We start from the raw sequence: 12,915 nt of genomic DNA, 5'->3' as shown, positions 1-12,915 counted from the left end.
GAATTAAACCCTTGACAGAAAGAGAAAAGGAAGAAGGCCCAGGAAGGATCATAAATGAGGGGGACCTCCTGCCAGGGCACACAGGCATGCAATACGTAGGTCCCGAGTGGCCAATATAAAAATGCAAAACAAAAGAACAAAACTAATCAAGAATAACGACTTGAAGGTAATGAGGGTTTGTCTCTAAGGTCATCCTAGACCGGCAAACCAGTCTCTAAACACTTTGAGACTATTAACAATCTCCCGGGTTTTGTTGCTAAAACGGCTGGAAGCAATTCTGAAGAAAAAGTAACCGCATTGCAGAATAAATGCAAAGGTTTTAGGGGAAATTCATTTAGGGACAAGCGTATCATTTTTTGTTTTCAAAGCTGTAGGCGTGGTTTGGCAGTGGCCATTCTCACCACTGTTCTGGCAACTACATTGAGTTTAGATGTCCCCAGGCGTATCGGTAGGTGGAGAGACCAAATTATACTTGCCATGTCAGTGTAGCCGTGAGGGTCCACCACAGTGCCGGCGCTAGCCGACAACGGTGGGCGGAGGCGGGTGTGTAAGTTTTTACCAGTCTTGACTGAGGGGCGAGATGGTCCGGTTGCCCCCTCACGCCCCACTGTGACGCCGGCCCTGGTCCACCAGCATCTTATAGCGTCAATTTGGTCGCCATACAGCTGGGATATCCGCATTCATCACATATTTTATGACCACACATACTGTAGACTAGTGTAGACTAATTTCATTACACTGATTAAGAACACTGATTAGTTGCACTAGAACTAAAACACGTATCTTCTGTTTGAGGAGAGGATGAGTGAAGAGATAGTTATATTGTGCGATAATAACGGACTTGAAGTTGAAGTGATGTTTGTTGGCCGGTTTGTTAAGCACTCAACACAAGTAGAACAGAATACAAACCTAAACAAAAACAAATCTGAAAGCTTTGCTGGAGGAATTTATTGGCGTCTGAGGTCTTCAGAGGATAACAGGAATGCACGGAAATAATTGACAAAGATGGATAACCAGGACAGTAGACTTCACTTGTCTAGAAGAAGGTTATCCGATTATGCCTTGTATTGAGTGCAGCCCGTGTTGCTCTGGCTCTTGAACATGTGTGTGTCTGCAGACATCGAACTGTAGTCTAAACAGAACGACGTGCGTCTGCTGTCCACGGAACCTCGCAGCTACGCGGACATGGCAAGTAGGCCTATAATCAGGCGTTTAGGTCACAGCCTAATTACCATATATTGTTCCCTTCATAAATTTCATCCCGACTTGCTGTGAAGTTACACAATACCTTAAAACGAATAAACTAATACAGATAGCTCTTTGTGGCCAGTAGTCCAGTGGTTCCCAACCACCTGACAAAAGCTGAGACCCCCCACACGTTCACGCACTGACAGACTACTTTTCATACAACGAAAAGCAGAAATACCAGATCTTATATATACTGTGTGTGCGTGTGCGTGTGCGTGTGCGTGTGCGTGCGTGTGCGTGTGCGTGTGCGTGCGTGTGCGTGTGCGTGCGTGCCTCCGTATATACCTTGGATTACCTCCAAACAGAGGGGGCCCAAACCCCGGGTTAGGATACCACTGGTTCAAAGGATAGGGGTGGGTTGAAGAAAAACTTTTTTTTAGCAGGGTATTGATGTGTCGTGGGAATTATATTGTGATGAATTATTTAATCTGTCTGTTCCCCCTCACTAAGATAAGATAACATAAGATAAGATAAACCCTCAAGAAATTAAGCCGTGTTATAGAAGCTATCCTGTGAAACACAGAATAGGAGACAGGTATGAGTTGATAGATTAGAAAGAATCATGGTGGATAGTAACAAAGTACATTTACTTGAGTACTGTAAAAATGTATACTTGAGTATTTGTATTTCTGGATACTTATGACTTTAACTCTACTACATTTCAAAAACTGATATTGTACTTTTACTCCACTACATTTCTACGAAGGGAAAATGTACATACACAAAGTACAGTATATGAATTAACCATGTAAGCTCTAGGCTATAACAATAATAGGGAAAATAGCCGATCTACAAGCTCACAACATGTCGCAATGCTATTTAGAAATGTCTTTGATTGAGGGGGTTTCTAAATGTCAATACAGCAAAGCATTGATATCAAAAAGAAAATGGGCTCATCATTTGCACTTTTGTTCAAGTACAAATTTGACTGAGCAACTTTCATTTGTAGTTGAGCAATATTTTACACCAGGAGTATACTTTGACTCTACTGGGTGTAGCACTTTGTCCACCCCTGGTACAAATGTACAATCTATCACCAGAGAATATAATTATGCTTGAATGTACATCTATCCCCAATGAATATATGGATTGACTCTCAACAGGGTATATGAGACTGATATATGTACAGTGTCAGCCAGCGTTCAACACCGAGTATCTTATGGTAAATTAGACTGTGACAAGTCTTATCAAGTGCTTCTCAGAGCACGGGACTCACTGTGAATACTGATGAGGGAGAACGGGTCATCCAAACTATGGAGCCAGTTAAAGGGGAACACCGCTCAAATTAACCACATAAAGCTCCCCTGTGTAACTTTTTACCTAAGTGCTACCAGTTGGGTTTATAAACTAATATAACCACCCTTCCCTGACTCTGCAGACTCAGGGGTTTCACTGCTAGAGGCCCTGCATGTTGACATCACTGCAATGAAGCCCCTGTGTCCACAGCAGTGGTTCTCTAACTTATTTTTATTTCAAGGACCCCCAAAACTCAGTGTTCAAATGCAATGACAACCCGACAACTCTGTAGTGTATGCAATGATAACTCTGAGAGTGTACAAGTCCATTTGGTTCCATTTGTACACTCAGAGTTACAGACATGCAACGATCCATTTAGAACCCCCTCAAGGAACACTGAGGGTCCCTGGACCCCACTTTTTGAGAACCACAGGTCTACAGAGTTATTGAAAAGTTCTGTAGTTGAGCTTGAAGCCCTATATACTTCATTGTACCACAAAAAGCGACCATAGCCAATCTACAAGCTCACAACGTGTTGCGATACAACGCATTGTGATCTTATTTGATCGTCCCTTTTCCGCTATTTTTGACAAATAATTACGACTATTATGACATGCCCAAAATAGGGACGCCAGGTTGGAAGTGGTTAAGAGGACACACTGTTCATAGTAGTGAGAAGGAGGCGGTTTGAACATTTTCACCATCAGTGTGTACAGGCAGTATAGATGGGTATTGTTATGCAGGGCACTTTATGCCTCAAAATTGCTAATTATGTAAACATCCGTCCCTTCAGCAATGTGCTCACAGTTCAATAGAACCAGATGTTAACAAATCCCTCCCAGGCTTTATGAATACCTTTTAATGCATACACTGCATGCACACGCGTCATTGCTGTAGAGACACATACAGTACATGCATACCTCTCTTGTCTCAAGGGCATATGACATCTGCACACGGTATCCCTTGAGGATGCTCAGTGAATTATTACCATAACATGATGGGCTATATTGACAACAGACCAGGAAATGAAAAAGGCTTTCATCTCATCCTGATGGCATACGGATCACTTGACCCCCTTCCTCTCTCCTCGTCTCAGATGTGGTCAAAGATAGGGGACACCAGATTTCCCACAGGACACACACTTAAGACTCCTGTTAAAGTTTATTAAGTCCACTGTAATGGACTCGGCATTGACCTCCAGCCATGGCACAAGTCCAAAAAAACAGAATGGATGGAGTGTACCTGCCCCACCCTGCAACCTGATTTTATAGCTGAATTTAATAGCTTATACATCTTAAAATCCTGTGTGTTAAGGGTCAATTTTTACGGCTTCAGAGTAAAATTTGGCACAGGCTTTGGCTGTGTGTGTATTTACCTTGGGGTGAGGTGATTAATGTCGATGTCCACTGTTGTTAGTGTGAAAGGGAATGTATTTTCCTGTACCAATAGCTCCATTAGTAAACTATATTAAACCGGGTCAAGAGACGGCGTGAAGGATGAGATTCAATATCCAAACACCCACTTCCAGCCCCTCCCTCCTGCTATGTTTTTGTACACATAATGTGTTCTTAAGAAGATGATTGAAAAGCCAATTTTAACCAAAATGCTGACTAGGCACCAGGGAACTATGCCTGCAAGTCATATTCACAAAGTTCCTTGTTTTTCGAGCATACATTCCAGGCAGTGTTGCTATCACAGATGGTCATCTCCCTTGATACCCGGGGGAGAGGTAAGTATTCCATATGAGAGCTGTCACCACCGCATTGGCAGGTTCCAAGTGCTGCTGACAATCTATAGATAGTGCAGTACAGTATGTCTATATACAGGAAAACCAGATGTATCATTATTACACACACACACACACACACACACACACACACACACACACACACACACACACACACACACACACACACACACACACACACACACACACACACACACACACACACACACACACACACACACACACACACATCCAGTTCAGGAATATGTCAATAGCAGTCTAGGATTGTGTCAATAGCAGTCCATCGCAGCACCATGCAGACACGATAACAGCCTAAGTACAAAACAAGGTTTCATTTAGCAAACTGTTAAGAGGCGTTTACGTGATAACCTCTAGACGATAAGACATTGGCCGCTGCTATATTTGTGGAAGAGAAAATGTTATATAGGACTCTTGGGACATTAAATGTGAGTTAGGTTAAATGTGAGACCCTGCAAATATTTGGATCAATGGATTTTAATCTCCATTGACCGAAAAGGACCTTCAAGCATGACCTTCATCAGAGAGTCTTTCCACGGGCATTCAGAGCCCTAAACAATGACCAAACTGCCAGGTCAAGTGTCTTTAATCTCTCACAACAGAGCATACCGTTTTTATTTTCTGTTTTTGTACAGTTCTCTTGCACATCTCTTTCTCTATTCGTACATATTGTAGATTTTTGGATAGTTTCTTGCTCAGAATTGCTACAGTTCAGCACATAATATTTAATGCTTTTGCACAATGTATATACCTTGGCCAGCGTTCTACTGCATCTATATATTATGTACAGTATATGTTTTAACTTATTCCAATCCTCAATCGTATGTATTGATACAAAACTCCCAAGATGTTGTGCTTGTCCCCAGTGGTGCAGAGTGCAGACTATCCAGGGAAGAAATGCTGAGGCTGTCGTGTATATATTGATATTAATGTAGAATGAAGGCTATTAAGTGGTTCACAAAATTTTGCTGATTGTATTTAGATTTTGGTGAGGACGGAAGTAGGTGAGAGTTAACATTCTTCCTTGTGGATAACAAGCGGCACAGGTTCTGAACTCAATTTGAACCCAGGATATTGCCATTTTGTCCAGTTAACAGGGTGCCCAATGGCAACATTTGCTAACATGTCTTGGAAACATTAACAATGGTAACAGCTGGCCTTTGATTTCTCAGTAACAACCCCCAATCCCACTTCAGAAAGACATGGATCTATACAGTAGAATGAAACCCCCACAAAAGCACAGAGTTAGAGTTCTGGAGGGGATAGTAAATTAGCATGTGTAAAGCTGGAAGCATAGTAGTCAGGTTTCCTGCCAAAGGACTGGGGGTAGGCTTGGACATAATTGCGGTTGTCTGAACCAGTTCCTCAGAGATTTGCTGGGTAAATAATGCAAAGCTAATTGATTGGAAATGCAACCGATCAATTGGATCACTGGAGCCAGTGTAATAGGGTAGAGAAGTTACTGTCATTGTGTGTGTGTGTGTGTGTGTGTGTGTGTGTGTGTGTGTGTGTGTGTGTGTGTGTGTGTGTGTGTGTGTGTGTGTGTGTGTGTGTGTGTGTGTGTGTGTGTGTGTGTGTGTGTGTGCGTGTGCGAGCGAGATGGAGAGGAGAGAGCAATCAGCAATTACTGACTTACAGGTACTATGTACAGTATGTACTCATCACATAGCCTGTACAAAGCTCATGCCCTACACAAGTATGCTCCTCATTTCAACAGTCGCCTGTCTTGCACCTTTAAATTACACTCCATCCATTTCCACCTCCACTGAGAGCAAAGCTGCAGTTGCAGTGAAAATCGGGGCAAACAGGCTATCAGTAGCCCACGTGTACTCACTGAGCTGCTTTATCAATTTCGTCCCCCATATAGTGCAGTGATTAACCTCAACCACAGGCCCTATAAGTCCTCAAGCAGGAGATGGATGAAGCCTGATTCATACTTCATCGTTCGACAGTGTCAAAAATAACTGATCCACAAGCTCACGACGAGCTGCGGATGCGTCGCGCCGTGAGCTTGTAGATTGGCGGTCACCGTCATAAATTAGGCATAAACATGGAGCGAGACAGAACACCCTTACAAGCGTTGTGTTATTATCCACGCAGACGGACTGGCACAACATGTAGAGTCATCGTCTGTGCTGTTGCCAGATGAGAGAGCTTGTTTGTTCATCTGCTGTTATTATTTAACCTGCCAAACACTGTGGACAAGGCTCTTTATTCTGCTGCAAAACGAATAACACACACGCATCCCCACCCCCACCCCCGCTGGAGATCTCGCCTAGGAAATAAAACAAATAGCACACGCCCCCGACCCCCCCTGGAGATCTCGCCTAGGGCGCCAGAATACTCGGATACGCCACTGATCTTGTTTCTTTTGTCTTTTTCCACATCGGTTCGTGTGAGGCCTGATGTCTACATCTCCCCTACAGTTTTAACCACTTGGAACCAGTGTCAGTGGCCTTGTGGCTAGCGTGTCTGCCCTGCGATTGGGAGGTCGGGGGTTCAATCTCTGGCTGACTCATTCCAAAGACTACAAAACCAATGCCTCCCTGCTTGGCACTCAGCATCAAGGGTTGGTCCCTGCGTCATACAAGCGTCATGTCATGTACAGGGGATGTAGCCTAGGCCTACTTGTACATCAAGCTACCTCACGCTATGGAAATAGGACATAGGCTCCTGACCTAACCGTCAGGTCCCATGGCTACTTACTTTCATCCTGGCATCCTTTTTTTTGATGATGTCATTATTGGGGAAACATTTTCCAAGATCTTTGAAAGGTTTCACAAATTTTAAAATCTAATTTGGTCAGTGTGACACAAATCAAATGCCACTCAATGCAGCTGTCATCACACAAGATGAATGATTTAATGTTGGCCCAGTAAATCAGAAGTCGCCATGTTGGTACCGGGCTATTTTGATTTGGCTACACCTCAACCAGCCGTGTAGGGTACAGAATGGCATGGATTGATGAAGTTTGGTTCTGGATTCAGCAAGTCTGAAAATAACTTTTAGAGTTACATGCTTATTTAAAAGACTCTTATTAAGAACGTTACCACTTTCATGCCTCTGACTAAAGTCTTCAGTCACTAGTGCTGTAGCCTATAGCTAAGAGAATCGACCGGGTCAAGCGTTGACAGGTGAGCCTTGTACTTTGGCAATCTGTTTAGCTCTTACTGTAGCTCTTGAAAACGTCTATATTCATGAGTGAGAGAGAGACAGACCGTAAAGCAGCTTGGCATAATATCAATTTAAGAGACAGCTGGCTTGCATATGAGTGGACATGGAGTCAGTTTGATCGGCTTCATTCCAGTACAGTGAGAGTTGCCACTGATGTGTGTTTGCGCACGCACACGTGTGTGTGTGTGTGTGTGTGTGTGTGTGTGTGTGTGTGTGTGTGTGTGTGTGTGTGTGTGTGTGTGTGTGTGTGTGTGTGTGTGTGTGTGTGTGTGTGTGTGTGTGTGTGTGTGTGTGTGTGTGTGTGTGTGTGTGTGTGTGTGTGTGTGTGTGTGTGTGTGTATGGACACTTATATTACTATACTTGTGAGGGCCAAATGTCCCCACAATTTTCCTGATCCCCCAAATTATTGTTTTATAGGGTAGATAGACAAGGAAAACATGAAGGTAAAGGTTAGGATTAGACATTACGTTAGTTACTTATAAACCAATATAGTTCAGATCTATCTGTGAGGTTGTAGATAGATAGGCTATTTGGTACCAAAAAATGGTATTCATAAAATCGCTGTCCTAAAATGTGGATGTCCTCACAAGTATAGTAATACAAACTTACGTGTGTGTGTGTGTGTGTGTGTGTGTGTGTGTGTGTGTGTGTGTGTGTGTGTGTGTGTGTGTGTGTGTATGTGTGTGTGTGTGTGTGTGTGTGTGTGTGTGTGTGTGTGTGTGTGTGTGTGTGTGTGTGTGTGTGTGTGTGTGTGTGTGTGTGTGTGTGTGTGTGTGTGTGTGTGTGTGTGTGTGCTAATTCCCCCAAAGGATTGACTCATTTCGATTCAGTAAACCTGGAATACATTTGTCTACCATCGAGCAGCTGTAATCACACAGATGACAGCATTTGAATATACAATGTTTTAACGCCACAGACATGACAACGCTCTCTCGTTGAAGATGACTAAATTATCTCATCTTTTAGTGTTAACAATGTGTAAGGGAGATTATGAACTGACATTAAAAAACGTTTTATTTTAAAGTGTTACCCACTTGAACCCCAGCATACAAATTCTAGATCAGCTATCTTTGCGAAGAGATTTGGTGTTGACAGAAAAAAGAATAGTCCAAGTAAAGAGCCAACTCAAGTTCAGTTTACAAAGTCTTGAGAAGAGTGTACAAATCAAGACCCATAGAGGGCCATTTGGTTCCATTTGCACACTCTTCGGAGTTAAGTTAACACTAGATTTGACTGGGTATGGAGACAACAGTATGTTCCATTTATCCAAGCCAGAACACAATCGCTTGATCATTTAAATAAATATGCTCTGCACGCGGCCCACCCATCTGACCATTATCGGCTGCCGTGTTAAGTGCTCCCATTTTTTTCCCATTTTTTTTTCCATGCAACTTGATAGCTCACCATATTTAGTAGAATCAGTGTCTGTTGACTGTTGCTGAGAGATTTGAGAGTACAGTAGCTATTTTAAGTGACTATGGTTCTCCAATGATGATGCAGCTTTGATGGCTTCCTAATTTGACAGCTCTATATCACCTGTTGTGTAAATGAAACGTTTTCTGTTTGTTTGTTTATACATTATCTTATAATAATATATTTGATTCACGTTATGTGTATTTTGAGAAAAACGATGACATAAACATTTGCCGGACACACTTTAGTAACTCTGAGGACCCCCTGTTGAAGACCCATGCTGTACCACAAAGGATTGTGCCACATTTAGAAACATCTCTCTCAAGCAGACAATGCTTCTCACTTATTGAATAATCAATCAAAGATTTATTGTACACGGTTGTCTTGTCACACAACAGAGGATCGTGCACATATAGATTTCCAGTCTACTGCCTTTACTTCATGGCGGAGAATCATAAATGATGGATTCAATTCCTTATGTCTCCCTCACCAAAGCCTGGTTTATGTACTCCGCAGCACGTCTGTGTCGCTTGCCAAAAAGAACTGTTCTCTTTGGCAAGCGACGCCCTCGCGATGGCTCATGGCAACACGTAAACAATTCAGGATGCCATCAATTTAGAACAGAACAAGCCCCTCAAGACAATTCCTGATTCAGCATCCATTCCCATGGTGCTTTATCCGCTAATGTGGAGTGACATGATTTTGTATTCACACTGGCAGAATTGAAATTCAGGTCTGAAAAACTCTCACTCAGAGAGCCCAATTATAACACACAAAAGCATCTATGCAATACGTGAATCAGCTTGTGTCGCTCTGTAATTGAGTGACAAGGACTGTAATGAACCTAGCATGTCTGCCTCTCACACGGAACATGGTTCCAATCTCATTCATGTCTTTGGAAGTGTTCTTTCACACAGGCTACAGCTCTGCCCCCCACCCACACCCAATCACAATAAATGAAATGTCACTGTACATCAAATCATTCATTTGTTTTTCTAAAAGGGAGTGAGATTAGTTCACGTGTTTACAATGAACATTTAACTGCTTTCAGTAAAACTCTAGACCCGCACTTGAAAATGTTTTCAAAACAGCTGGTAGATGTATAGTGTTAAAAATGTAATTACGATATCCTGAGACCTCTCTGGCTTTTCTGTAGGTTAAAGGTGGCCTCTATAGCCAAAGTCTGAAAATAATTGATTTTTTTTAAACCAACCTTTGCAGAGGGGGTGGGGGGTAACTCACAGTTGCTGTTGGAGACCTGCAGAGTAATGCTTGTGACACTTGGGACTGTGAATATAGCTGAATTTACGGGACAACAGTGCAGACCAATGAACACAACATGATTTTCTGCAGCTGAAAAGGCTCTTGAAATGATACTTGGTGACTTAACAGAAAAGGGAGGAAAAAAAGCTGCAAGGAAAGCAATTGAGATTCTGCACCGTATAGGTAAGCACTATTTACTCTCCCTGCCCAGGGCGAGCCTCGGGGCACAGCACAGCAAAACACGAGTAAACCCACCAACCAGCTCTCATGTTAGTGAAAAGAGTATTTATGGTGAGGGCCAGTAGGTTCACCATATCACTTAGTGACTGATTGATTTGGACATCTTTGCTCAGGACAATGCCTTGTCGCATTAGGAACAGCTGTGATGTGGCGGTGGTGGGTGGGGCGGGTCTTTCTAGAAGTTCTAGTATTTTTATTTTATTACTTTCCTACCTAGAAGTCTGCATTAAAATGTTCCCTATACAATGTGGTGGAAAAAACACATTTGGGATACATTAGGAGTACGTAAAGAAGAATTGTTCAATTAGAGTGTGGGTCTCTTGTGCATACAACACAGAATACCAAATGAGGCTAATGTCTCTGAACATCCTCATTGGTCTTTGGGGAGAACTTCCATGTCCACCCGTTTAGAAGCAACATTAGCTGGTAATTAGTTACAGTATATACCTATTTGTTTATGGCCGTGGCTTGCCTGCTGATGATGCAACGTACATAGAGGCCAAATGCAGCAGGGCTGTGCCCTGCCCTCGCTGTGCAGATGATCTCCTAACTCATACGATCATCTGACTCACCAAGCTAATGGGGTCTATGGGCTGCTAGAGGAGTGGGTTTTTGTGCTCATTGACTATGGATGAGCATCTGGTCAATGTGTGGGTGTGTGTGATCTGATCACAGATAAGAGATCCTGAGAGCATCACAATGTGTTTCCCTATGCACAGAGATAAACATGCTGAGACAAACAAAACCCAGAGCACCCCGATTACGCCTACGGATTCCACTGCATTGGTATGCAACTTTCACCTTTTGACGACAACTTTGTGTTTTACTCAGTCGGAAATTCTGGCAAAACATTCTGTGAAGTATAAATGCCTGATAATCTGCTTATAACACTATAGATTACAGTTATGATCACTCCTAAGTACTCATAACAGTTTATAACAATAACCATAAGACATTATAAAGCATTGTATAATGACTTATAAGGTAAAGTATTATAATACTTCATAACTACTGGTCACTCACAGACTTAATTCAGTAGCACGGCCAATATGCATCCCATGTCTATAATGCATTATAAACATAATTATAGGCATTATATAAGTAAGGCATTATAATATTATAACACTGTATAATTATAGTTGCTAGGACGGTTCCCGCTTATTTGGGGCCACGCAAGTCGTTCCATTTATACTGCTTTGCGTGTTAGCCAATCAGGGACTTATACTGGCTTAGCGGCGCAAACGTGACAAACGTGACAAACGTGACACTCCGCCAATCCATGAAGCCGACGATTTGGGTTGGCCAATTATGGAAGCCGTGCATCTCCCGAACACACAGAAAATATCTGCCTCTTTCTCAGACCTGCGGGCCGACAGGAACGGATATATAATAGTGATTTTTCGGTTCTCGGAAACCTCTGGTCCGTCCAAATTGCCATTCAGCTCTGCACACGCCAAGTTTGAGACATAACGGCCGGACGAGTTGCTGTCCTGAGTACTCATAAATGCAATCATAACACATTCATATTAAAGCCTTTTGACTTATAAGGTCAAGTATCATAATACTTTATAATTGCTGGTCACTCACAATTGTGTCCAAGCCTATCACAGTCTCAGCCGACCACGCAGGCCCCTCAGGCTATGGGATCTATGTAAATGCAATGACACTGCCTTGAGTCTGCACTTCGCACTGAGAGGCAGAGAGTGAGAGACGCAGGTTTGTTACAGCATTGCCTATTTCTCACCTCAAACATTTTCAGATAAATATTTTAGTGTACTGTTTAAGTTTACAATGAGAATTGCAATGCACCAATCCAATCTTGAAATACAATAAACAGAGTAGTAGCCCAACAGTATCTCCATCATGAAAATCATCTGCGTGTGGAGGAACATTGAGCTATGGGAATCACACACAGGTGATTGAAATCATGATTCATAAGGGCCTGCAGGTTTTTGTTTGAAAGGAGGCGATAGGGATTGGACTCGTAGGGACATTTTACATAAAAGCACACACAAATTGATTTGTTTTGGCATCTATTGTTAATTATATCACCATTGTGACCATATCCATGGTCACAGTCTCTAGGTTCATGTCTCATGTCGTCATTAAGTAAAGTAATGACTTTCCTTGTTCTTGCAAAGATTTTATTTTTAAACACACACACGCACGCATGCACGCACGCACGCGCACACACACACACACACACACACACACACACACACACACACACACACACACACACACACACACACACACACACACACACACACACACACACACACACACTTTTATTTTATAGTCCATGAGTGTCCAGAAATGATAAAGTATTGGGATACTTGACCTTGTAAGTCATGTTGTGTTATGAGTATTGTTATAAAGAATTTTGAATATTTATGGATGTGTATAACTGTAATTATACAGTATTATAAGCAGATTTGAGTGTATTATCGTTTATACTGAATTATAATAGACATGGGCTTCATAGAAAGTGTTACAGAAATTCCTTACCTTTAATTAAAAAAAATGTTTTTTCTCCCTACATGATGTTGAAATTCTGAATTCATCTGGACTTGTA

The sequence above is a fragment of the Gymnoscopelus microlampas genome (genome assembly GCF_963454915.1).
Source record: "Gymnoscopelus microlampas genome assembly, chromosome: 14".
NCBI lineage: Eukaryota > Metazoa > Chordata > Actinopteri > Myctophiformes > Myctophidae > Gymnoscopelus > Gymnoscopelus microlampas.
This window is presented reverse-complemented; position numbering follows the sequence as displayed.